At 36.4% G+C, this 24,709-nt stretch overlaps 1 long non-coding RNA gene across 2 annotated transcripts in view; it reads right to left on the bottom strand.

The window, feature by feature from the left end:
* Positions 1-24,709, bottom strand: part of LOC106491918 (uncharacterized) — a 488,135-nt gene that overhangs the window by 5,624 nt on the left and 457,802 nt on the right. For both annotated transcript variants that reach the window (XR_010884258.1, XR_001293830.1), the window contains one exon: positions 1,989-2,124. This is a non-coding gene — a long non-coding RNA (uncharacterized lncRNA). The remainder of the gene's footprint in view (positions 1-1,988; positions 2,125-24,709) is intronic.

The following is a 24,709-nucleotide window of genomic DNA, read 5'->3' as shown; positions in this document are numbered from 1 at the left end:
TCCTCAGGATGAGATGAATTATGTTCTGGAATTGCCTAGTTTTTGCTGTCAGCTATAAGGGGACTTCTGCAGGTGGCTTAGACTTGCTTAGATGAATCCCACCTTTGATACTTTAAAGTAAATTGAAACAAGAATGATATTTATTTCTCATATTAATGAATGAGAAGAACTTAGTAATCATATGAGTTTGCTGCTACGAGAATGAAAATTGATTATTGTAATAGTTTGCTACTGTAAGTCATTTGAAATGAATCATTTTTAAAACAATATCCAAAAATTATTATTTATACGAATATCTATTATTGAATTTGGGAGGTTGATCTGCTACCTTTCTAAATTTACTGCATAATATACATTTCAGATCTCATTTTCTTCATTAGCCATTTCCTTTATGTAATGAACTAAGTGACTATTATCAGAATTATCAGAACTTCAGTAATTTTAAAAATGAAACTATTTAAAAAAAAAAAAAAACAACGTAAGTGAATCCTAACTGCTCCACACTAAGACAGGAAACATAGATCAAGATTTTCCTGCACTGAACATCTATTCTGCTCAACAGAAAGCAGAAGCTGTCCAAGACAGAATTATAGCACTTTGGGTTTTTATCTACCAGCTCAGGATTACTGTAACCTGTTGTAAAACAAATCTTGCGTCACAAACAATGGGGAAAGAGATAAAGGCACAGACTGTATAATCGCATTCACAGTGGATAGCTCCTCATACCTGGGGAATGCTTTTATGCAGTGAGAGCTTCAGCCATTATTTTCCTCAACATTTTGGGTGGTCAGTGCAGAAGGTACAAGCCAAGATGAACTGATTAGTTGAACCCTAATCTTTATAGCAATGCATGTGTCTCCCTAATGTGTTTAATAAATAAGTATTCTGCAAGAAGAAAAACTAAGGTTCTCTGCAGGCAGACTCCCACATTTCCCCTTGAATTCCAATTTTATTGAATCATCTTTTCCATAATGATCACTAAACGGGTGTCTATCAGATTCTGGAGGCTGACCTTGAGGTCTGATTAGCAGCTCCAGCTATTCTGAAATTTAATAAAATGTACCAAAATAATACTGAGGAAAATAAAAATGTAGGTTTTTCAACTTGCAACCCTATAATCAGCAGTTTCACCATTAAAATCACTAGCACCAGTTCCTCATCCATAAAATGGGAACACCCTCTCTTACAGGAAGAGCTACAAGGACAATAATGAGTAATTTTTTGGTGTATTCTGATGCTAAACTGCTATAAGAGGGGCAAAAGGAAAACTGACATAGATGCTCTTCTGATGAGTGCCCTCTGATGAGGGCAAGTATGCTGAAGCCCTCCCAAGTAAGGCCCACAAAGCACTGCGAAGCTCCACCACAGCACCTTGAAGAACTACCCAGGGTGGGAAAGGGTGGGCGCCTGAAGTAACAAGGCATCCCACTAGGACTAGGTGCTTACAAATATTAGAAACTCCTAGGACAAAATTTATGATGACATACTCTGAGAGAAAGAGACAGTAAGCAGTAGAGCAGGTCTGGGAAGAACAATAAAGAAACACAAACTATTGAATAGCTGCATATTCATTATTCTATAATCTGCTCAGTGTTTTGGATGAATCAAGGGTCAAGAGGAAGAATAGTATGTTGTAAGCATACCCTCATAATTCATATGCATCAGGGGGCTGATTGTGAATTTACTTTGAATAGCATATCTTAGTCCTTGTAATTATATTTAGTAATAAATCTGTGTTTGACTTTGTGTTTTAATGTTCTTTTAGCAATATTTCTATATGTAAAATATATATACATACCTACACCCCAAAATCCATTCAGTCTTGTATACAATATAAACAAAAAGGTAACTAGTGCGTACTTCTGTCTGTATAGGAATTACATGATTCTGCAATTTAATGCAGTCTTTTTCGTATCTGGCAACTAAGTTGTATAATTTACAGGAGACAGAGAAATGCTTTTCCGTAAGCTGAAATTTTCTCAATTTACCTTTTAATTATAGATGATTCTTCGACTTAAGTCGTCCACAAGCAACACATATGGTCAAGGACTGGCCATCTATTGAAAGCACTGCTACACGCATATCTGGACTGCAGAAGGATCCTGACTCCTCAAGGTACATTATCTAAAAATAAATAAATAAATAAAATGCTGAAATAGAGAAATTGAAGGCTTCTTTAACATTGCAACTTGCAAAACTGTCAGGCTGTGTAAGGTGAACACAGGAAGATATTGCAGTTGGCTTATTGTGACAGAGCACTGATATTTTCACCCTGTATGGTGGATCATCCTGGGATCACACTCCCAAGGATGTACTGGGTTAGGATGCAGTGCGCAGACCTGCTGCAGCAAAGAATCTGCTTTGACTAATGAGCAGAATAGCAAAAAGAAAACAAGATCTGACAGTTCCTTGATACTAAATGGTGTGACCTAAGCCCATAGCTGTCAAGGTTTTTGCACTGCCAGGAGGGAGATTTGGGGGGTTTGGAGCAAGGGAAACAACTATAATGATTTAGGCTTAACCTCAGTAGTGCCCTGAACCATTATTTAATGATGACTCACCTTGGAGTATGGTAGTTAAATATTTTGATAAATGAAGGAAATGAAAGTTACTGGTCCCAACTGTTCCATTGTACATAAATAAAAAGAATAGTTGATAAAGCAGCATAAAAAGGCAGATAGGTAGCATATAATTATTCCCCAGGTGACAGGAAATAAAATGGGCAGTGTAAATCTACTAAAAGGTGTAATTATCTCCAGATATCAGGCCCACATGAGACATTATCCAACTTCTGCAAAAGCCATAAAGTTGTTTATTTTCACCTGTTGCAGCCATAGCAAATATTGCAGTAAATGACTAAAAGAAATAGGTAGTTACTGTACAAGAATTAACTGTAAAGCAAAAAAACAGAAATAATGTCCTAGAATTGTGTCAGGGCACTGAGTAAGAGCTGATATGGCATGTTAGGCTCACTAGGCAAGGAGCTCAATTAAATATGCATGGTATTCTCCAGGAAATGTACTACATCGTACATGTGCTCAAAGGTACAGTGAAAATATTCTGATCTATTGCTGACAACCAACAAGTTACTCCGGGCTTTTGCACAGCTGTCTTGCTGTCCTCTGTAACACTGCAGTGATTTTAGTCATGACATTTCGCACAAACCTAATTGCGTCCATTGGTCCTGGCTACTCTCCCATCTGCTCAGTAGAGGGATGTATCCTACAGACACCTTGCATGTTAAATCAGGCATGCTGCAATATTAAAAAGATGAGATACATAGCTGCAAAGAAGACACCAGTCAAGGAAGCCAAAAAACAAATTAATTTTGTGCTCTTCTTGTGTGAATGTGAAAAAGGAGACATGATGCTAAGTGACATCTATCAACGTCTGCAGATGAGATAGGGCATGTATCTCCTATCAAGGGAATATCTGTGTTCAGCTGGCTGTGCCTATGAAATTGGAAGCATTTGCATTATCTGTAGAAAGGGGAGCTTTCAGGAACAAAATGTTAATAAAATAGCCTAAAGACTACTTCAAATGCCTGGAAAACAATGTTGGTGAGTTCAAAAAAGTTGTCTTTGTCCCACTAAAATACAAAATCATAATGACTACAGAATTTCACCTCAAGTTATATAAATTTCAAAACTGAATTTAGGCATTTGCATTTAACTTTTAAACACCTGCAATGGACATCAGCTTAAGTATCTTAATATATTTCAAGATCTTTGTATAGTATTTAAACCACAAGATCTGGAAGAATCTAAATGGCAATGGAAATGACGATCCTAGCTTTCTTTCAGTGGCTCTAAACACAGAAATAAAGAAATCTTACTGTACTATCATGTTATGGTTTAGAGCAATGTCATAATACAAGCTTGTGAGGCTTCTCATATAGCACTTTCACTTGGTGTATGTCTGCAGGATTTTTTTTACTGTTTTTGCACAATGTATTTTATAAACAGAAGGGTGTATTCTGCTGCATGTATTTAGGGATCTATAAAGAATAATCCTGTAAACAATTGTCTTAGTCACAGAATGGACATTAATCATCAAAAGGAATGACAGTTTTATAATTCCAGGCTTATAACCCTTAAGTATTATGATTTTTTTAAACACTAAGGTTCCAAAGTGTTAATTTCTACTCAGATACTTACCTGCACCGGCAACCGTCACCTTACAAAACAGGTGCATACATGTTTATTAGTATTATTAACAGAGAAGTAGGTAAATAATAAAACTACTACTGGTACTGTAAAAAATAGACATAACATGTTTATATGACACCAATTAACTGAATGTTTTTGAAGAATGCCAGCTTGACAAGTCATTGACAAGTACTGGAGACTTAAGTCTCAAGAATATATGAGACATGACAGAGACAGCACAAGTCTCCCACCCTTCTTTCCCAATACTCTTCAACCCTGACTTACCATATTCTCTGCAAAAAAATTAAGTTTCATTTTCATATGCCCACTCCACAGTAGTTATCTGTGTGGGACCACCAGCAGATCTGCTGGCTAGTGCCAATTTTGACAGTGGATTATGTCATGAAATGACGTTTGGGTTTTGTCCTTGTTCAATAGCAAAGTGTTAAGGAAGTAGGTCACAAGACAAATTCCTAGTATAGGAAGAAGGCAGAATTTTATGGGCAAACAGCTTTAATCCATCCTTTTCTTTTAGGTTATGTTTGCTTACCAGGGGGAAATGAGGAGGGACAAAAAAGCTTACCTGCCTGAAAGGAATGAACTTGTGTACAGAGTGGAAAAACATTTGATTGCCTGAAAGTAAAAGTGCCTGTTAGAAAGAAAAAAAGACTGCCTCAGAGAGAAGTTTATCCTCTTGCTTCAAAAAGCCTGACTGCTGCTTCCAAAAAAAGAATTTACCTGCTAGGATTGAGCTTACCTACTTTTCTGCCAGATGCTGGGAAGCAGAAGGCTGCAACAAGATCTCTACTCATTACTTCTGCTGGTATCATGCAGTCAAAATATAGCCATCAACTAATTTTTGCACAATAGCCTATGTAGTTTAAAAATCTACCATGCTTTGCTTACTGCTTTCAAGGTAATCTTGGAAAGTGAAGGTGATATAGGAAGTGCTAATCTTTTTATCTTTTCTGTATTGGTTTAAGAAAGGAACACAGCCTAGAAGTTATTCATCACTTACAAGGCATAACATGAATTTTTCTTGTGCTTTTGAAGTGAATTCCCTGAATATAATTGACTAAACTGATTAAAGCAACTGTTGAAAGTCTTCCAACAAAGGTCTGAAAAATGCCTTCCTGTGAAATGTTTAATATTTCTTTTTGTATGATCTCCTTATTAGGCTGCTCAACTTTGTATCCTGGGAAAATTATGATTTTTCAGGAAATTGGATTTTGTCTGCTTACCATTTCTGTAGCTGATAGTTGTTTTTTTTTTTTTTTACTGGACCCTGAATCTCAGTGTGTTTGTATAGCATAGATTTCATTCTTACTAATATCTAAGAAATCCTTCTGAAGAAAAAAGCAAAAAAAGCAAATACTAATGAATGTTTATTTTGTGTTCACATTTGTGCTACGCCGGTGGGCCTAATTTGCATTCACACTTGGCTATTCTGGATGCATTTAGCTAGGTGTATGCAATCCTAGATCTTCACGTGCACGTGTGATAGAGTCATAACAAGAAGGCATTTACACCTATACTAGTTTTCTCCCCAAGAAGAGTCAAGGCCAGAATACTTTTTTAATAAAATAAAATAAAAATGCATTTATCTTCAAAAGTTAATAATTAGAGCAAGAATAAATTGTTTATAGCAATGCCTTGTTTGTGAATGCCATCTGATTTATATGTTTGCTCAAACATTAGAAGGGGCAAATTAATCCTCTGTGTGGTTCCAAGCAGAGGACTCCACAGAGTTATGCTTTTGAAGGACTAAACTGAAAATGGATTGTACAAAAGGTGGCAATGTGAGTTTTAGAATCAATTTTAAAGCCTTCAAAAAGTATAAGCATGTGGAATACTTGCTACATTATTATATTTATCTATATACTTTTAGACATTACGTTATCTATTCATAGTTCAGCAGGTGTGCCACGCTCATCAGTTTCCAAATTATTTGCCGGCTTCCTGGCACACCTCTTAGTTATTTTCATCTGATATTTCAAATAAATTACAAAATGCCTTGAATTGCATGATTAGTCCATTATGTATTCTGTTTATTACAATTATATGAACTTTTGATTAACCTCCATAAGTTTCATGAATAAATTACCTGGATCATGGGAAACTGTCAGTTAATGTTAGAACGTTCCAGTGGGGAGTTTCTGAGAGATTAATCTGCCTTTTTTAGAGGCTGCTTCCTTCATTCCAGCTTCCTTTAAAAGTAATATATGCTGCTGCTCCGTTGTGATGAGGCATATGTGAATATATTTGCAACCCACTCAAAGTGAGTGGGTGCAAAATTTACTCACAGAACCACATCTTTGGAAGATGATTTGTGCCCTTTTAAATATTGATGGCACAGTCACTCTAACATGATGAGGATAAATTGTACTAATCACAGTGAGAGTTTTCCAAGCTGTGCAATATGACAGTCCAGAGATTTCTCTCCTGTATCTTCTGTAAATGGTGTTGAACAATTCCTGGTTGAGAAATCTTAAAAATTTTCTACTGTCCATAAGAAAGCTACCGGGAAAAAGACTCAAACTTCTGGCTACTCATCAAGACCAGATGGCTGTTGAAGACCTGGCTCTGCTTTTGCACACTGCTCCCCTCCACACACACATTTCCAAGGGTGTGTTTCTTGCATGGCAAGTTTTATTTAGGCAGTTGGGCTGGCACTAGAGATTCATAAAGTGATCAAGAAAACAGAATAAAAAGTGATGGGGATCTAGTCTCTGTGTACAGAAGAAGGTATTTGCTGGAGTCAGTTGAGAGTGGGGAAGCCTACCAAATTTATCACATTCAACACCTCATGTAGGATCAGAAAGCAATGAGAATTGGGAGAGCTTTGTGCTGGTCTGTCAAGAACAAATGATAAACCTTCATAGATGTTCTATTGGCAAAAGAAATCAGTGGCACAGAGATTAGGTAGTTGCTGCTTGGCAGAGTAGGGAAGGACACCAGGAGAAGGGCTATGGCAGCTCTTAATTGTACTGAAGATTAATTGTAGTCAAGAAGAGCTCTAAATATAGAAGAAAGTGGTGAAACCAAAGTATTAATCATGATGACATGGGGCCTGTCCAAAAGAGACAAGAAATACAGAGATGTCCAAAGAAGCATCAAATTCCCAACCTGAACAGCTGGTGTTCAACAGCATCATCTTGATGAAACAGCTCAAAACATTATAGCTTCTTGGAGGAACATCCTAGCTGAGATGCAGCACTGAGATGCAGCATTACAGCCTCTTGGTCTCAGACTAGTGCAGCTTATTTTTCCACACTATAGAAGCAGTCTTTAAAGTGTTTGGCCACTAGTAGTGAAGCTACCCTAAACAGGGCATGTTTTAGAATCCTGGAAATGGAGCAAAAAGAAAACAGAAAACAAGAGTTCTGCAGCAGGTCAGATGGAGCTGCTCAGAAACTCAGGGGGGAAATTTGGGAGAACCTGAGAAAGCGACAGTGAGACAGAAAGGTGCTGGCGGAGCCATGACAAAAGCAGTCTGGGAGTGTGGCCTTGTTGTGGTGATGTGTTGCTGATCCAAAGAGATATTGATATAGCAAACGTAGGATATTTTTTCCTTGCATTAGCTAATCTTTAGACTGGTCCTAGAAGACAATATTTGTTAAGTATTTCTTAAACAACCAGATACACAAGGCCATGTGAGGTCAGAATAATCCATGGGTTCTGTTCAATTTAGATGGGAAACTACTGGCAATGATCATCTAGTGACCCTGGGCTATGGCATTATTATTAACATACTGATTATATCTTTTTCTGTGCTGCTTTTTCATAGGCGATAGACAGAGATGGTGCCAACTACTCTCAATAGCTGGCAGAAATGGAGAGCTGGATGAAAACCAGCTGGTTGCAGCTCAGACTGGAAAGATAGATATGATTAGGAGAAGTATTTTAGGAACAAAATATTGCACCTAACCATTCCTGAAATGTTTTTACAGTAGACTCAAATTTCAGTGGGATTCAGGGATCTATTTGGGTCAGCTTTTCAGAGGAGGAGACTTTGCAGGTATTGCAAGTTCTCTCTTGTGGATAACTATTCTCAGAGAATAACTGTATTTCCTTCTCTTTGATCTGTTATCATGGAAGTCCCAGGATGTCTACAAAAGAGGAAAAAGTGCTAGGGCTGAACACCACAATGGCATTACTCTTCTGAGATCTCAGTGAATATCTGGGTGCAAGACGAGTCAAGGCAAGTAAGAACAAGGAGAGCAAAGGATAATAAAAGAACAGGGGCCAAAATTGAAAGCATCATTCCAATTATTAACAATACATCAGTTCAGATACTATACAGCAAATACAGCAGAAAAGGTAAGGAATAATTTTAGGTGTTCTGAGAAGTTTTTTTTTTTTTTTTTAAGTGACTCCTGGAAGACAGATGGTAAGGTTATAAAAGATGTGTTTTCTATGAGCTGAAGTCAGGAGCATTAGAAGTGTAAAGAGGCATGAATTTAAGTAAGAGAGCAATTTATTACCAAAACTAACAATGCATGCAGTTGAAATTCATTGGTATTACTTTAGAGCAATCTTGGCAAATAATGAAAGAAATACATAGGATACTATGAGCCTTTTGGTGTAATTTCCTTCTGTTTCCCAGAAACAAGAAAAAAATATGCAGGAGTTCTTTCACCTTCCTCAGTGCAGTGACATTTTACAAAAGGTAAAGCAACGCTGCACCTACTGACTTCCCTTGTCTATTTACAGTAAGAAATGTCATCAAGCATTCAAAATGTCACTACCTGCTGGGATGACGTCACAAAAGCCTGTCAGGGAAATGTTCCTTTCCCTTCACAGACTGACGTTTTCAGTAACACACTATAATCTGATTAAGAAGATCTTGTTTTGGTAGGCAAGTGATAGTGTGTATAATACCTACAAAATTAATCAAGGAGCAAATACATTTCACAGGACTGAAGAGATTTTCCAAAGAGCACAGACAAATGTGTGCTAACATTGTCTACTTCTTAAGCCAATTATTATTGCAGTACAAAGAGGTGTTGTGTCTGCTCCTTAAGCCTTCTTGTTACAGTCCTTTAAAAAGTGTCATGTACACATAGAGAAGCCTATTTGTAATCTTTATACTAAGTACACTTCACCTTAATTGCATCACCTCATGAAACTATGTAAACAAGACTTTTGTATTTCTGCTAGAGATTTTCTCAAGCTGTAGAATTTGCTTAAGAATTTCACAGTGCATAGTTAGTGGGTTTAGGATCCATAGCTTTGCTTTAGTTATTATTTGGCACAATACAGACACAATTTACAAAACTGAGATTCCCTTCCACAATTAAATTTCTCAATGATTCAGATCCTGCTGTTCAATTCTTGCCTATACCCAGACTTTTTCCTGCCTCCTAATAAGACATTACTCATAAACCTTAATACTTCTCAGAGAGAAACAGATCTTAAACATACTGGCTATACTTTCTTCATTAACAAATATTACAGTTAACAAACATGCAACAAAAATTGCTTAAACCAAAAAAAGTAATCTTATTTTCCTTTTTCATTAGTTTATTTTATCCAAGAGACACATACACTGGTTCTTATAGCCTAAGAACAGGCAAACATATGCATAAAATTCAAAGTGAATACATATTGAATCTATAGCAAGATGTTAAACAATCCTGTTACATTTTATGATTAAATTTGTGTTTTTTACACTTCAATTCCTAGTTCAATCTGTAATTAAAACTTAAATAAATAAATATAGCACTGAGGTTCTTCTCCTAATAGTTCTAATTTGCTATTCCTGATCTTTACTCTTATTATGGCAGTAAGTCTCAGAGGCCTTTTGAATACTGTAGTCCTACTATGCAGAAACCTAGGAAGACAATGAAGAACTGACGTACAACGCATCTTTTTTCCTGCCAAAACGCCTTTTAGCTAAGAATCCCAAAATGATTCATGAACCAGAAGCTTCCAAAATCTACAGCTGTTTATAAGAATTCTGACATCATTTTAAAGTAGGATGAGTCACAACTAAGGGACAGAACAGGAAAGGTATTAAATATTGTGATAATGAATATCTTAAAGCCTATATTTTAGGCATCTGGCTACCAGAAAGGAATGACAAACCATGGTTAATCAGTTATATTCCCCATGAAGACTGTTAGATACCTACACATGAGATTTATCTGTAGCATCTTAAACATCTACCTAAAACAACAAACACAAATAGCAAAAATAAGAGGTACCTTAAATGAAGTGGATTGGGGGAATATCTTACTCTAGTCTGCAGGAAGGTACTTTTGTAAGAGCCTTAAAACATCTCCAGAATTTCGGAATCCTATTCAAAACCAAACAGGATTTTATCCTCACCATTAATTGCGGTGACCAGCATTTGTACTCTGTCTCTGCTGCTAGAGCACTTTCTAACAATGCAAGAAGCAAAAACCAATGGCTTCTCCAGCCCAGGAGTGAAAATGTTAACATGTTTGTAGGTACAACTTCCGCTCAGGACTTGCGGAAGGAAAATGTCCTGTTCATAGATACCAGTTTGAGATCTTTAGTCCCAAAACAAAATATGCCCTGAGCTTCTCAGTCCTACCACCAGGATGGCAGTTTGGGGCATGTTTATGAAATTTTTCTGGTGAAAACAATGGTTTCCATTAGCTTGTGAAAGAAAAAAGATACAAGTGGGGGACATCTAAATTCTGCTCACATTGCACCTAAGTATCTGAAGGCTTACTCAGGATTATTCAGTAAGTCAGTGTCAGGACTGACAGTGGACATCTTCAATGTTTTAAATATGGACAGTTTCTTAACCTTCTCAGACTTCCATACAGATTTCCAGACCAGTGAGATTCACTAGAGTTCAGATGAGCTAAGAGCCAGTCCGGAGCTTATCTTTATCTCCTAAACTTCTGAAGATTTCCTATCACTGGATTACAAATTTATTTTTAGTAACTGTCCAACTTTCAATGTGCATCATAAACCTGAAGTCAAACTAAGTTTATAAAATTATGAGATAAAGCTCAGATTCTCAGCCTTCTAAATGACTCCATTAGTAGTGATGAGTAGGATGTATTTTGTGGAGATACAGTTACACACAATTTAAAATCCATCTGAATATTCCAAAGTTAAATGAAAAAGCTGTTCCCTGAAGATAAACTAAGGAACCATATTCCTATTACTTTCCTCAGCCTTATTTTTAAGATTTTTTTTAACTTTTTTGTCACTCTTGTATTGTTTGTCCCCCCTGGTCCCTTTAATTCTGCCCACTTCATCAGCTGAACCAGCATTGTTTGTGATAATAAACAGGATTTCAACTATGGTTGAAACAGCTTACTGCAAAAAAATGCACGTTCACTCAAAGCAGCAGTGGAAAACTAAGAAAAAAACTTCTATCAAAGTAGATACAAACCTAATACTCCCAAAACTTTCTTATGATAGGATTTAGAATTATTTAAACTAGTAAAATGGTCTTTTCAATAACTTCCATGTAACTGAAATATCCTGTATTACAGCAAATGTTAGCTATCTTCTTGCAGAAATTAATCAGTGTAAAAACCATAGTTAAATATTCAATAAGATCCACATGGTAAGGTCAACTTTTAGACTATTAATAAATGAGCTGAGGATTTTGTGGATATAAAAGGAAAAAAATGGACAAAATAAAAACAGTTATTATTGTACTGACTTCTAGGTTAATCTTCCTTAAAGAAGAGTTTAAAAAACACAGATAAAGTGTCTTCTCCTACCTTCAAATATTTGTTTATTAGTGTATCAAATCTATATTTACTCACCTTGAATGAAATTAATTAGAAAAAAACATACTATTACCACTTGCACAGTTCCAGCTAAAGAGCATTAAAATTCATATCAAAGATATATCTTCTGAAACTTTCTAAATCATTTACTGTAAAACAAATTACTGTTGGACTCAGTAATTAAGGCAATAATTACAGTTATATCTGTATTATGGTACTTGGGAAAACTTTGGTCTGGCTATTGCAACCCGAATGAATCCCACTATCTCTCAGGAGAAGCTAAGCACACATCCTTCTGTCCCACTATTTCCATAGAAAGAGATCCTTGAAAAGTTACCAGGTCCTCCAAAGTGAAAAGTTAGTAGACCAGATACACAGGGTGTATTGGAAGGTCATCTCTACTGGAATACAGCCCTCATCAGAAAAAACTGTGAATACATAATTAAAAATTCATGTTATTAAACAAATACTTGTTTCAGCTACCATATTTTCTTCTGGATAATTGTCTTTAAACTTGCTTGTAATTTGACATTATTGAATAAAGAGTTGTTGGGAATATGTTTAGCTTTACATTGCAACTATCAAAATGAATGAGCTGGATGGAAATGACTGAGCCATCAGTCATTCTCTATGACTACCTACTTACTAGGACATGGTAATACTCAAAAAATCTGAAAGGAGGAATAATATTCCGAAAATACTGTCTCACAAAACACATTCATTTAAAATACACCACTCAAAAAATATATAGTTTAAATATCCTGAATCAACACCCTCTTTAGGTGCACAGATCTCCTGCATGAGATTAGCTAGACTTAGTATTTGACATTGCTTTCCGTCTTCTTAGGCGGAGCGCTCTGGTTTCAATTCTTCCCTGAATGACAAACCTCAAGCAGGTTCAATTTTTCAACCATCTGAACATCTACTTTAAAGAGTTCTTTCTGACATCCTGCTTTTGCCTTCACTTTCTCCCCTGCTGCTACTTTATCTCACAGAATAGGCTGCACAGGGAGTACCTGAGGGATCAAACCGAAGCTACAAAACAAACAAACATACTCCATAGTTACACCCTGTCCACTACATTTATAGAAGGTCTGGCCTTTACAAAATGTCTTTAAAGGCACTGGAAGAGTAACATCATTTTATCTCCATGCTCTGGTTCTTCTCTTTGAGACTGGGGGAAAAAAACCCACGTATATATAGGTTCACTAGCCTTGTGATATCAAGCTCTGCAACTGTGAATCGAGTAAGAATTAGTAAATTTCCAAGATCATCCAAAAGAAGGAACCTATTAAGTAAATCAACCCTCCAGGCATAAATAAAACATTGCCAATCTTTCGTGCCTCCCATTTAATAATCTTAAAGCTCATTACAAATGTTAATAAGCCAACCCTCATAACAGACAGGAACATAATTCTCATTTTGGAGGTGTCTTAAAAATGGTAGAAATGAACAGTGTAGCCAAGGTTCTGATTTTCATAACGTGTCTGTTCATTCATTCATATAGTTTGTGGGTATAATTACAACAACTGTGTGTTTCTGTTGGTCTATTATATGCATAACTAGCTATTTGCATCTGCAAATATCTCATTTATGTGTATGGTCACTGTTATGTCTATGTGCATAAATTAGGTATGCAATTGCACACATCATTATGTTCCTATATTTGTAAGAAAAAACAGTTTGTGAGCTAAGGCATATATCCTGCTATGTCAAGTTTGTGGCAGAGCTGGGAATACAATACAAATTGTCAGACTCCCAAGCCCTTAGTTTAATCACAAAACCATCCTTTCTTTTGAGTCCTATAGCATAATAGAGGAGGAATGAGAGAGGTAAACAAGATGAAGGAAACAGCCCAGTCTCATCAGCTCAGTAAGGATAAGGATGATCCATCTCAGACTGTTTTTTGACTTCATTAAATTGTTAAAGTTAAGGGACAAGCACTATTGTTCCAGAGAACAGATCACTAACTACTGTGTCTTGTGAAAAAATCCTGTGGGTCTAGTGGAGTAGCAGGGATTGAGTACCAATCTTTGCACAGACTGACCAACATGCACCTGTTTTTAATACAGTTTTCTAATTTGCAATCAATTAAATCGGAGGATTCGAACAGTTACTGGACACCTTTCAAATGCTTTTTTTTTTTTTTTTCTTTTTCCCTGGCTACTGAGATTTATACTTCAGTCTTCTTGGAAACATACCACAAATGATTTTTTTTGTTAAAGAAAACAAATGATTTAATTTCTTGAGCTATCTGAAGTAACAATTCATGTTCAGCCATAACACAATGTACACAGCCATAGGGCAAAAGGAAATAGCAAATTGAAGAAAAAAAATCAGGAGCTTGTCTGGAGAAACTAGATTGTGTTTATTAAGAAGGACTACCAGCCTGTAAAGTCATATTAAATCTAATCTGAAAGATCCGAACACAAAAGAAAATGATGGAAGAAGAAGAAATGGAAGAAGACACAACAATTCTGTTTTCTATATGGGCATCAGAAAGCACACGTGAAAACAGAAAGGCAATAGAATTACAAAACTTTGGATAAAGCACGGGTCAGGAATCATAAAAATCCCAGATTCAGCTCTCTGTTCAGCAAAAGACTTTCTTCCTAGGTGACTCTTGGCAAGTCACAGTAAAATTCAAACAGTGCTTTGGCATCTAGAACAGAACTTGATGGTAGGAGCTGAAGTCCAAATTTGCAGTATAAAAGCTTCTCCTTAATAAATATACTCCACTATGCAGATTCCTAAATTCAGTAGGTGCATCTTTTTCATATAAAATTCATTACTATGGTTCTCTTTTCTGAGAATGTGACAAACTACCAAAATTTAAAGCAGCTAAACATGCACCTCACAGTTTCAGCTCTTTGTATGTAACTAGATTACGTTTTCTTGAAACTAAGTCCCTTACAGGTCCCCCAGTAGTAGAAGTTTAGGTATTGGGTTCTACACAAGAGACAGCAGTCTGTACATGTGTACTCCTCCGAAGACCTCCATTCAGATTTTTTCAGATTAGCAGGTGTTAGAACAAGTGGATGGCCTGGTTCAACTAAAACCAAGGTGATTCCAATCTATTTCCACGTTCCAGTATCCAAACTGCTGTGTATGGGGAATATAATTAGTGTCCCCATGTCTTGTCTCTTGAATGCAAGATTTCTGAGACTAAAGGAGAACAGCAAGAAGGAAGGTAACTCTACAGGTAACGACAGGCTATTCAGATGGAAAGGGAAGTTTTTAATTCTGTCTCTTTCTTCCCATAGTTTCGATATATTTATATACTGACCTGTCATTGGAGGAAGAAAATAAATAATCCAGACTGCAGGGACCAAAATTCAAAGCTTATTCCACTACTCTAGAAGTAGAATAAAGAGGCATATTATTGCTCTAAGACCTTTTCCTTTCAGCGCAGCAGCTCCTTGTTGTGGACTTAAAACCCACAGCAGTCTTTGCTGCACAAGCCAGTTACAAAATACACCTGCAAATAGTGCTGGTGCCACTGGTGGTTATGATTACCCACTAGAAAGGAATCATTTTTAATACCTGGAATGAGTAGCAGGTATGTCACTACCTGTATATATCAAGATTGTATGTGTTTCATGTCCTCTTACCCGCCACGGCAATCTTCTTTGCGTTTTACCATTGCTGTCATTTATTACGAACTGGTGGGATCCTGCAGGTTTATTCTGCTTGAAATAAATTCCAGCTGCCAAAATGCTATTCCAGGTTGAATTTTCATTGCATTGCTGCCAACAACAACCTGCTTATTCCTCTCTTTCATATATTATCTCTCTATGAAACATCCTTTCTGACAGCAGTTAGGGATACTAGAGTTGGCCTTTTTCCATGGACATTCCCTAGATTACCTGTATCAAACAAATCAGACACCTTTTTGTCTGGGTATATTAGCAAGTAGGTGACCCCATTTTCAAATCTTCATTAAATGGTTTCATCATTTTATATTATTTTAAAGTCATTAACATATTAGGTCAAACTATGATCTCAATTACAGAGGAGTAAATCTGAGGTAATTACCCAGGCTCAGAATATGATCAAAATCTGATACAAAATAATTAGAACATTTCAGTTACTCTTGGTGAAGCTTCATTAGTGGAATAATATAAATTAATAAAGATCACCAAAATGGAAGATGTCAGAAAATTCACTGAAAATGATGTTTCAGGTTGTGCTGTTAACAGGAAACATATCAAGTGAAGTAGACAAACGAAGCCCCAAGGTCCTGGTAATCACTGTTAGAGCTACTTACGATCTTCACCCTTTTGGTGGGAACACGACTAATCCACATGACAAACTGAGTATCAGTGACCTTGGTTAAAAACTCATTGAAACTTCACTGAGTAAATGATAACTATTAACCTTAAATTATTTGGACATATAACTAGCTAACTGGCTTCTTTGCATATTGCTATGCATTACAGAGTCTGGCCCCTTCCCCCACAACATACTCACAGTCATGTTACCAAATGTTTACTCTAAACACAATTACACACAAAACTACATTAAATCAATCTTTTACTGTTGAAAAAATCAATACCCTGGGAGATAGGAAATACAAGAATTAAAATTGCACATGAACACATACCTCCTTTATACTTAAAGATGTATGTGGTTTCAGATTCAATCTTCAGTTGCATTCTCCTACAGGTACCCTCTCATTCAGCATAGAGGTGGGTGGTACACACATAAGGAAAAGCTCTTCCATTTTCTTGCTTCCTATTCAGCTTTTTTTGTGAAACATTGCAATATTACAGATATGAGGATAGTAAAATTAAGACTTGATTTCAAGAGTATTTGGCTGCTTCATAAAAATTAACGCATGTATTTCTTCCAACAATTTATATTAATGCTGTAAGGGAACTGGAATTTCTACTCTATAAGAAGTTTGTATATCTGGAAAAATATATTTCATCTCAAAGAATGACAGGCAAAAACTTTGAAATGTTCAACACAGGCAAAACGATTGGAGAAAGGAAACAGAGAAAACACAGAATACAGTGTTGTAAACATTCCTGGATAACGCCTCATTTTCAGAGCTGCCTGAAGAACAGGACGATGCATCCTGTCGTCACACCAACACTTCGAAGATGCAACCGGCTGCACTGCTTACCCTGCTCCTGGGACAGCTGGTGGAGGCAGCCAGTGACAAGAAGCCTCCTTGCCTACCACGGGTTAAGCGGGGGAAACCAGCAGGTCCAGTACTGGGCGAGAACCCATTGCTCCAGCAGCTGGCTGCTGGATGCCTTTTTCCCCCATGTATGACCTGAAGCACAGGTCAAAAGGCCATCGCTTCTGTGGCAGCCAGGCCAGCAGGTAGTCGAGCCCAGGGCCTGTGCGGGGGCAAGGGCAGGGAGCTCAGGGGCCCCCTGCGGTGGCACTGGTGAGGCGCAGAGGAGAACAGCAAGACCCACGCAGGACTGGGAAGCAGGTATACATCCCAGCAGGCAGAAACCAAGCAGGTCTCACTTCACACATTGACTCTAAGTTCAGCATGTTCCCATCAAGTAACTATAGACATTGACTAGGTTATCTTCATTAAACCAGTTGGCATCTGCCTGAAGAGTCAGAAAGCAGCTTTAATTACTATAATCACTTAAAAAGCATGAAACTGATGGGCAAGAGATTAGGATAAAAAATATCCATCCATTATGGGTACCCAAAAATGAAAGAACAGGAACTGGTTACTCTAGTGTGCATTATCATTATACATCCATAGGTTGTAAGCACTGCTCTCATCAACATCAGCTGTACTCTTGAAAGCTCAGCAGTCCTTCCATGCAGGTATCAGGTGTTCAAGGTAAAGGAAAACCTTTATATATGTGACTGCCTTAGCATTTCACAGCGAATCTGTGACAGATGAAAGGATAGCATCTAATTTCTCCAGCTGTCTTGACAACACAGTAACTACAAAATATTTCATACTTTTAAAGGCAGAACAAACAACAGAACTATAGCTCATTGTTAACAGAAAAGACTGACATTGCTTACTAAAAAAAAAAAAAAAAATCTTTTTCAGGTCAACCCTTTCCTGCCTTTTCTCCTCAGTCTCCCGCCCACCCAAAATAAAAATTAGTTTTATTCAACTCATACTAAATATGCCCACAATATTTTCAGAGGTAGTCTTTTTGAGCCCTTAAAATGGTTTTAAATATATGTTCAAACAAAATGCATCTCAGAAATGTCTGGCCAGCCACTTGGATATTTTCAAATTATACTTTGTCTTATAATCAATCATTAAAACTTCAAAAAATGGCCTTACGTACTTCAATCACTCTCAACCTGCATTTTTGCAAAATATCTCTTTTCTTTCCTTACTCAAACATTTCTACATCCATGAACACTCCTTTGACTTCCTAGATTCTTGTTTCATTTTCTGTGCATCTTTATGTTTTGCAACCAACAAAGCAGGAGTTTTAAAGACAGAAGTCTCCTACACTTCACAGACCTATACATCTACCCTGCACATTTACTGAAGAAAGAATCTTGTGGACTTATGCACGGGAGTTAAAATTATGGTAGCACAGGCAATCTTAGTTCTGACATTTCTTAACTGCTGCTAGCTTGACCAAGTGATCTCAGTAATTTTCAACATGTTCATTTTTAGCCAAAATGATTAAAATATGGCTAAATTTAAAAGACTGAAAACAAGGCCTAATATGAAAATGATCTCCAGTATTTGTAATGCTGGCTTTTGTCACTATCACTCCGAACTATTAGAAGGTAAATCTCCAAACAATGCTTTTTTCCTGTATCGGTGACAGATATTCTCCCCCAACTCAATGCTAGGAATTACTGAAGAATTGTCCTACATTTAGAATGAGGTATAACTGGAATATCAGTAAACATGAAAAAAGAATTTTTTATTTTTTTTTTGGTCAGCCATAGTAAGAAAGAAACAAGATATTATTAGGGTTAAAATATAGGATGTGACATTTGACTTCTGTACTGGAAATTTCAGTTCTTTGATTGGCAGTGCCAATTCATCAATGTGTTTTTGTATCATGCAGATATTGAAGATTCTGATAAGCACTTTTTTTTTTTTAAGTGATAGGATAAAAATGAATTATGCAGAGAGTTCACAATGTTGCATCAATCAATGCCACAGTTCCCTACTTAGAGGCACACGAGACAGAAAAAAAAAAAAAGCTTACCCTCATTTTGGCCTTATACTGCACTTTTCATGCAGTTTTATGTAAATTGCTATCCAGAAACAATTTGTCATCTTTCTTAAACAAACCTATCAGAAACATACAGCGGAAACATATTCTCAGTTGTGAAGTGAAAAAAATAGCATTGAAGGCTGCAAAGAACTCTCTGCTGTATGCAACCATCTGCCCTTCAAAGCTAATACACATCTAGGCAAGTAATAGAGTTCTAAGGAGGGAAAGTAATACAGCCCTAAGTAAGGATATCGAACTTCATTTTGCCAGAAATAGTAGGTGGCAATGTAATTTTGTTGGTGTTCCCTATCTTCTCATAATCCTTCGGTAGCATATTTTTCTCACCTATCACAGTAAAAGCCTGACCCTAATGTAAGGATTTTTAGATTAAAATATCATGTCTTTGGAGCACTTAGAGGAATTATTTGTATCAAATTGTTTACTTTACCTTTTGAATCACAAAAAAAAGGAGGGGGGGTGAGGGAGGCATGGAAGGTATGCAAACATCCTGACTCAGAAAGAAAGTTTACTACAAAAGGTAAAACTTGCTTCATCCTAAATACAATTTTCCTTTTCCTCCTTCAGAGAAGACGTTTACCTGACTCCGCAACACTAATGAAAATAGGTACTTTTTTATTTTTAAATTTGAAAGTGTGCTAAATTACAGTGTGCTAAATTACAGTGTACAGCTAAATTTACAGTGTGCTAAATTACACTTGGAAGTGTCAAGGCCAGACTCTTTTGGGAAATGGCTTGGGTTAAAAGCAAGGAGAGGCATACTACAGAACATGTCTTTATACACAAGTCTTTCGTGGTCAAGGTATCTGCAAGTGCTTTCAGAAAAACATTACTATGTTAATCATATAGATCCAGAGAACCTTCTAGAGATGGCAACATGAGGTCAACAACAACTCACAACTACGTTCAAAGTGCAAAAAAGCTTTATAGAGGTTTCTAAAACCTAGAGAAATTGTGATTTTGAATTGATTGGAGCACTTCTTCTATGTTAGATACAGTGATATATATATATATATATATATATATATATACACACACACACTTAGAATTGAACTTACATATAAACTTAGAATTGAACTATCAGTTTAAAATTAGGTCCTTAGGGGTTTATTTATGCTTTCTCATTACATTTTGGTCTTTACTATTATCTGCTATTACAGAAGCATGTAGAAGTAATTTTGATGACTCTCTACTTCTCCTCTGTTACATGCCTCCACAATACTCTAACATATTTCAAAATCTTTTGATCTGAGTATTCAGATCTACTATCTTCCTTGCTTGTACCTCTCTTCCCAGATACTTTCTATGCTTCTGGCTTTATTTTTAGCAATTATTTATTTGCTTTGTGTCAAGAATAATAACAAAAAAACCCACAAGTTTTCAGATTAATAGAGAATTCTGTCAGCCAAACACTTTGTAAATGCTTGTTACCACCAGTTGTTCTAAGGAACCTCCTTCTCTACCAGACTCCAGTTAAACAGCTTCTCTCAGAAAGTCATCAACGTCTGATCATTTCAGATAATTTTGCAAGAAGAAAATATAGATTCAGAACAGGATCAGAAATGCCACGCTTGCAGCCCCCATCTAGGCAATAAAGCTTCACTGCCTATGGTTTTTGAATTGAATGATGTGATGAAGGTTTATCAATAGAATACAGAGGCTACAGAAGAACAAATTTCTGGTTTTGGTATTAGTGCTTTCTGTTTGAATGTTATTTGCATCTTGGAAACATATTAAAAAAAGAAAAGATGCACTGAGTGCTTTTTTTTTTTTTAAGAAGAAACATTAAATCAAAGCAACACTAATTAACACATACCTGTTGTTTGTTCTTAACTAACGCATCAAAGACATAATTGTAATGCTAGTCAAGCTACTTTCTGCGTATTAAGAAAATGAAATGCCCCATAATCCTAAGAATTTTACTTTCTTTTTCTTTTCACAAAGTTTTACTCAAATAGGTAACAAAAACACCACATAAATTGGACAACCAAATTCATTCAAAAATGCTCTGAAAACCTATGCAGGTAATATCAAAAATAATGCATACTTTTTTTTAAGTAGAAAGACCCATTTTAGAATGATTAGATGAAATAAGGACTATTTGCTGAGAATATTGGACTGCCCAGAATTAATATTTTACATAAAATAGGGGGACTGTCCCCCCTCTCGGTAGCAAAGGAAGGAGGGAATCATGACTCTCGTTCTACTCATTTCCCACTTACTTTTGGAAAGAGAGACACAGAAAGAGACTGAGAAGGAGAAAGAACACCCTAGCAGTAAGCAGATCACTTGGAAGAGTTGGGATGGGTAAAAAATCCAGATCCATAAATGGACTTAGGCAAGTTTCATGTCTAAACCAACAAACCCAGGCACCTAACTCTGACAGCAGTTTATAGAAATCCTGATAACTTGTCATATGCTTGCGCCTGACTGGTAAGCTAATAAAGATCATGGATTTCAACATCCAGCATGGAGTTCAACGCCTAAAGAGCCAGTACGGTCAAGAGAGCCAAGCACACTTTCAAAAAACATTTCTGTGAAGGGGAGGAATTTTTCTTTTTTTTCCTGTAACTGAGGAGGGAAAATCTGTTATAAACCATCCTCATCTTGTGTTCATTTTCCAAAAATCCAGGAAGATACCATTGCTGATACCCTGACAGAGCTACACAACTGTGCCGAGAGGAACACGGCATTTGTAGGGCTGGAGAAAGGAAGCAGGAGATACCGGTCTCCAGATTCACGTCACTTTCTTAAAGGATGATGATGAAAGTTTGAGTTTCCCCACATAGATGTTGGCAGTAAGCCCACAGTTCTCTTTTTTCTGAATTACTTTTCTAACTAGGAAGCACTTTGACAAAAAAATGGGCCAAAGCACCTCCAAAAGGAATAAGATCTGCTCTGTCCTTTTGAAGTAGATATGAAGTGTATAATAAAGCTTATTCTGTAAGGAGGGTTCCTGTTGCATATCGTGGACAGAAAACTTCTTTACATCCTTCAGTTACCTAAACTCAGGCAAAGGTGGAGTTGCAGATCCCGCATTCACTGCGTTTTTTATCTTGCTACAGATATATGAACGTATTTCCAAGGCAGTCAGAAGCATCCAACTCCTCTTTGCAGTACAAAAGGAAACCAAGCATTTAATATGAGTTTTAGATTCCATTCAAGGGTGAGACACCCAATTTTTAAGCATGTAAGCCTTCTGATGGCTCTAACCTAACTAAAGCTCATCTGTTTAATTCCTCTTGTCACATGTTATTTTCTCAAAAAAAGGCGCTTAAAGTTCCATAAAACATTACCATTCCTCAATATGTGAGAGATTTTATTTTCTTTCTAATTCCAACACAAGTAAATTGACATGTTTATTATGAAATTCCCAATTTTTGCTCCAAGGAACAAGTAGAGCAAGCAGCTTGAAAATCTATATATACCAGTACATGGGGATATGCATGTATATAATCATATTATTACTATAATATAAAATGAACTGCAAAAAACAAAAGAAAGATTAAATGGCATATGTATGACTGCATACCATCTTTACAGTTCACATATAAACATACAACCTAGTAATATACTGCAGTTTTTTAAAAAACAGTTTTGTCCTTTTTCAGTAGAACAGTAATTCATACAAATTACTGTGACCTCTAAGAAAATTCAAAATATATCACAAACATTACCTTTGTTTCCTTAAGTATTTTTGCTTTTCATCAGATTTTTGATTTCTTTACACATAATTTTAAAATCTGAGATGTTTTTTCCCTCTCATTGTCTATTTAGTACAGCCCTGTTTATCTTCTCCCACTGAAAGGGTTAAACTTGTTGCTCTTACATAAGGCCACAGTGTGTAGTGTTTACTAGAGCTACTTTCTACTGAGAAACTAAGGCTGAGAAAATTACTTTTACTCAATGCTTCTGCTTTAAAAAGGATAATGATTTCATCTGGTTAGAGCTGTCTGTACCTACTTAGTTTATTGCAGGGAAGAAATTGCCTGTTCACTCATGATAAGATAATTTGTCGCCTTGGAAATTAAATTATCCATCCCAGTTTACCTTGAGGAAGAATACTATATAATACCTATTTGTTCCATTACACCCTTTAAACCAGAAATACGCTTTACTCTACAAATATGTTCCATGTAATCAGACACATTAAGACAAGTTAAAATAGCCTGTGACTGCAACTTAATTAGGCTCCAAAGATGTCAGTTGTATTAGACTTGAATCCAGTGGAACTAAAAGGATATGTGAATAAATAATTTCTCTTAAAGAATAAAATTAAGCCTGAAATATATTTTAAATTTAGCTATTTTTTAATAGGCTCAGGAAAATTCACCACAGAAAACTCTGCCATGTATATGTCTTCAATCTACCAAATCAGAACAGACTTTATAGGTATCTGTGCAGGCAGGAACAATAGACAGGATCAAACCATATTTTCCACCTAATATTTTTAATTATCTGATATGGGATTAAAAAAGGTATGTGGTTAATATTTTTTCCTGCTTCCAGCAGGTTGCACTTAAATACATAAATACAATCTGTTTTTCATAAAGACACTGATTAGTAAAGTTATCATTTCTTAACTAGTTTTAAATACCAAGCTGAGCAAAGGTTTTTAAAATTTTAAATATGCTTTCACAAAAATAGTAATCAGAAACAGCCATGGTTCTAGGCCAAGAAGAACACAACATGGCAGAGCTCTTAAGGCACTGTTTGACAACAGGCATTGAAAAAAGAGCTGGAATCCTTTCTAAAATTCATCCATGGAACTGCATAATCCAAATGACTCATTAACTTCTTATATATAGAAACAAAAAATAAAAAAGGCTAACAAAATTAGATTTTTCCATAGCTTACTTTCTCCAGTCTTTGAATGGTGATGAAGAGAAGCTGGTCTTGTGATGAAGATAACAGATTACGAAACAAGGGTTTGCACTGTTGGCTCTTACACAGACTTTGAGCCTGACCTTGAATGAATCATATAATCCCTCTGTTCCTGTTTCTCCATTTGTAAAACAAGGATGATAATTCTTACCTACTTTGAAGAACTGTTTGGAGGATTAATTTGATGTTTACAGGATGCTTTAGACATGAAATATATGAAGTCAGCTACTTTACTTGAGGCTTAAATACTTTTATTTTTAATTAAATTCCAGAGATAGGAGTTTTCCAGTGAAACAGCTTTTTGCCACAAAAAAATATTGATTTGACAGAAATGAAACTTTTCATGGAAACAGAGAGTTCAATGAAATTTTAATCAGGGATATTGTTCAGGTTACTGAGGAGATTTCTGCATCCATCCTAGTACAACTAGGAAATGTGAGTGTGGTTTTTTCCACTGACATATGCACACTTTCCACACTAAGTGAAAGCACACAACTGCCTTTAGCACAGCACTGACATCGAAATATCATGACCTTCCTTGACTTTACTTATGATCTTGCTATCTGAAGCTCACTCACACGTTACCAGTTGCTGCATGGAGTGTACTGTACAATAGTACTGATGTGTTTGCCCCCCTCCTGCTAGAGTATACTGCAATAGGGAAAAGATGGAAAGACCTCACACAGTTCAAGGGTGGGAAATCAGACCTGTTTATAGGTGGATGGGGGGCTGGAAAAGAGAGGTCATGAAGCATGGAAAG

This window comes from Apteryx mantelli, chromosome 5 (genome assembly GCF_036417845.1).
Source record: "Apteryx mantelli isolate bAptMan1 chromosome 5, bAptMan1.hap1, whole genome shotgun sequence".
Classification (NCBI taxonomy): domain Eukaryota; kingdom Metazoa; phylum Chordata; class Aves; order Apterygiformes; family Apterygidae; genus Apteryx; species Apteryx mantelli.
The sequence above is the reverse complement of the archived record's forward strand: the minus strand, read 5'-3'. Positions and strand labels throughout refer to the sequence as shown.